Source organism: Apaloderma vittatum, unplaced genomic scaffold (genome assembly GCF_000703405.1).
Source record: "Apaloderma vittatum isolate BGI_N311 unplaced genomic scaffold, ASM70340v1 scaffold9401, whole genome shotgun sequence".
Lineage (NCBI taxonomy): Eukaryota > Metazoa > Chordata > Aves > Trogoniformes > Trogonidae > Apaloderma > Apaloderma vittatum.
This window is the reverse complement of record NW_009698625.1, coordinates 21,632-25,648: the sequence shown is the minus strand read 5'-3', so window position 1 is coordinate 25,648 and position 4,017 is coordinate 21,632.

Genomic DNA, 4,017 nt, shown 5'->3' with positions numbered 1-4,017 from the left:
GAGCAGTCCTACACCATTGTCTTGCTCTCACTCCTTACCCAGACTGACTTCTCCCTCCTCACAGAGCCAGTCCCTCTCTGTATGAGCCTCCACTACCATTTCTTCTCTGCTTCTACTCTTCTGAATCCTTCAGTCCCAATGAACCATTCTGAAGACTATCAAACTCCAGCCTAAGGACACCTCCTCCCTTGCACTGCCTTCAGGTCCTAAGAAGCCTGCTCATCCCTCTAGATGACCTTTTTTCTCCCATTTCCCAACACTACTTTAACTCTTACCCAGCAACATTCCTTTCCTAAAGTCCCAGCATCCTTCTGGGTACACATTTTTATAATGGAAAGAGATAGAAAGGAGAGAATTAGGAGTTAGAAGCTCTTCTTTGCTACCTCTTTCCAGTCCCCAGGATTGTGCCATTGGTAAATGTCTTCTAGCTCTTAGCACGATCCTGTTGTAAACATCCCCAGCTCCTTTTTTCATTCTCAGTGACTTTATAGTTTCTAAAAATGTACTGCTCCAGCACCATACGTTCTAGCATCCCAACTTTTATTTCACCTCAGATCCTTCTCTCCACAAGCTCTTCTGTAGTTCCCCAACCTCCAGCTCCCTCTCCAGGTTCTTCTCACCCACTGGCATTTTGCTCTTACTTATTTTGCACACTAAAATTCCCTTTCTACTACCAGTCAACTGGTAAGCACCTTTTGCTCTTTCCTCTCTCAGCAACAGCATCTCCATGCTACACTTTTGTATTTTTTCTGCTCCCTATATTGCTTATCCCGTGTCTTCCTTCCAGCTCCCCACCCTATCTTATGAACAAGCATCCTGCGCACCCTGTTCAAGATACAGTTTTCTTCATCCATTTCCACCTTGAAGAATCTTTCATTACCCAAAACCATAATAAATGCTGCTGAGATTTAACTTTAATTAGTCTTTGATTACTGTAGGAATAGCAGAGGAGTGGTAAGGTACCAACACAGTTCCGGTAATTCAAATGAAGAATCCCTGAGACAAAGGGATCTATAGGCCAGGTAGCTGACAACTATCAGGTGAAAAATAGTAGAAAGTCTGATACAGGCATTAGCTAACAGAAAATAAAAACCAGGAATGTGGCTTTGTGGAATGTGACATGCGCCATTCTATTTGATAATAAATATGTGTTTGATAAAGTAAATTCATAGCATTATGGTACGCATTTTTTTTCTGAGGCATGACCTACTGATATAAAGAAAATTACAGTATGCTGTATTGATTAAGATTTACTGTGCAAAGTCAATAAAGCGTACATTAAGCAAAGAGAGAACTTTCAATGGACAGGAGAAATAATTGTCAGTTGGCAATGCTCTTTGGTTATTTTGGTTGGTTTCTGCAGGGATCAATAGTCGAATGAAAACTGGTCAATATTTCTAGCAATGATCTGAACGTAAATGTAGAACTACTGCAAGTAAAACCCTGCAGATTACACAAATGTGGATAGGGTGATAAACATCAAGAGGAACAGGCCACTTGAAGAGATAACTTGGTTAAGTTGGGTGTATTCAAACAAAATACATTTTCTTAGAGGCAGGGGAAATGTATTCAAATAGAAACATAGGAATAAAAGCTGTCCTTACAGAAGGATCCTTGAAAAAACTTTGCAAGTCTTAGAGCATACGCAAGTTTGTGCGAGTTGTGTTAGAATGTCAGAAACGGATAACGAAGTACTTGCATATCCAAAGAGGGGCAGACACTCAAGGTGGTCAAATCTCCAGCAAAGGCAGCTAGCAAGTTTCCTGCTGGCCTGAATAGGACTGGGAAGTAATAGTGAGTGATCAGTGTTTGGTGCCTCACAGGGCAAGCTGGAAAGCTGGAGAAGGTTCAGAAAAGAACCATGGTGGGTCTGTGGTTTCAGGCTATAAAAACACCTTCTTAAAGAAAGTAATGAGATAAACTATCTAAAACAGAAAGAGTGAATGGTGATTTGGTTATGGTATAGAATACTGGGAAAAAAATGCCTACTCCTTATGACCTCTTTTAATAGGAGAAACACTCTTTGTTGCAGCTGGAGATGTGTGGGGCTCCCAGCATCTCTGCTCTGGAACTGCCCAGCGTGGTGGGCAGTGGTCTCAACAGAGCTGGGCACAAGATGCGAAACTGGCTCGACAAGAAAGGATTAGAGAGATTTTAGAATTTGCTTCAAATTAAAAAAAACCTGAAGTGAAGAAATGCTGTCATCTTTAGGGAAACAAATCAAACCATCCAATTCCATCAGGATCAAGGCTGGTTTTTTTTGTGGAAGCCAATCATACCAATGAGGATCAGGGGTTCGGTGCTGCCTGGCAAAGATGAAGTGACAGGCTACTGGCAGCGAGCAGTGGTGATGACCAGAATTGTTTCTCTGTCTCTTTTATAACAGAGTCTGGAGACTTTGGCAAAAGGGGTTTCTGCTGCCAGAAAGCTGTGTGATATGTAGCTACAGGTGATGAAATCATCACTCTGACCACATTGTGTATGTGATGGTGGTGCAAAAAGCATTACAGTGAAGCAAGCACAGCAGTGAGCACAAGGGCAAAAGCCCTGCCCTGACACGAGTGCCCAGCCTGGGCTCCCTTTGTCAGTGTCTTACTCCTAATTGCAACTGGATTTCTTAAATCAATGAATATACAGACTTGTTGAAGCCTCTCTCCAGGGGGTCTGAAAAAAGATCTACTTGTCCCCATCACCCCTGCAGCAGCTGCTGGGAGAGGCTGAATGGAAGAGAGCTGCGTGAAAATGCGCTGGCCCTCTGCACGCTCAGCCGCCGGCTGCAGGAGGGCTGGCCAGGCGCCCGGTACTCTAAAGGGCAACATTTCAGCTAATGTAGGCACAAGGTATGGAATGGATCCTGTGTCATCCCCAAATTGGCATCAGGTGGCTGCAAAGGGGAGGGAAAGATGTGGTACTTCTCTGCAGGATGGAATGGCGAGGCTGCAGCCGCTGTGGTTCAAGAATTGTGAATCGAGGCCCTAGTGTCCTGGTGCCTGCAACACGCTGTGTGTGCAGGCTGGGAGCATGGATCCTGTGGCTTTTGGTAGGATAGAATAATAGAATCACTGTGGTTCGAAAAGACATGCAAGATTATCAAGTCCCACCATGAACCCAACACCACCATGATCATTGAACCTTGAGTGTCTTTAAGTGCTACATCTACGCTCTTTTTCAACACCTCCAGGGACTGCAACTACACTACTTCCCTGGACATCCTGTTCCCATGCTTCACCGCTCCTTCAATAAAGAGATTTTCCTAATATCCAATCTAAGCCTTCCCTGGTGCAACTTGAGGCCATTTCTTCTCATCCTGTTACTGGTAACTTGAGAGAAGAGACCAACATCCACCTTACTACAACCTCCTTTCAAGTAGTTGTAGAAAGCAATAAGGTCTCCTCTCAGTCTCCTCTTCTCCAGACTAAACAATCCCAGTTCCCTCAGCCACTCCTCACAAGACATGCTTTCCATGACCCCTCACCAGCTTCATTGCCCTTCTCTAGATACACTCCAGCACCTCAATGTCTTTCTTATACTGCGGTGCCCAAAACACAGGACTCAAGGTGTGGCCCCACCAGTGCTGAGTACAGTGGGACAATCACTTCCCTACTCCTGCTGGCCACACTATTCCTGATCCAGGCCAGGATGCCTTTGGCTTTCTTGGCTAAGTGGGCACACTGCTGGCTTGTATTTAGCCTGCTGTCTACCAACACCCCCAGAGCCTTTTCCACTGAGCAGCTTTCCAACCACTTTTCCCCAAGCCTGTAGTGTTGCCTGGGGTTGTGACTGACATACAGGAACCAGCACTTGGCCTTGTTAAACCTCATACAGTTGGACTCAGCCCATTGATCTAACCTGTCCAGATCCCTCTGCAGAGCCCTACTACTCTCGTGGTCTATGTTTCTGGATCCCTTGTGCACCTCACCATGGATTCTGCTCCCTTTTCTGCACCACACACTTCACATGTCTCCCAAAAAGTCACACTCAGCAACAGTCTGGGAACTCCGATATGGACTGGAACCT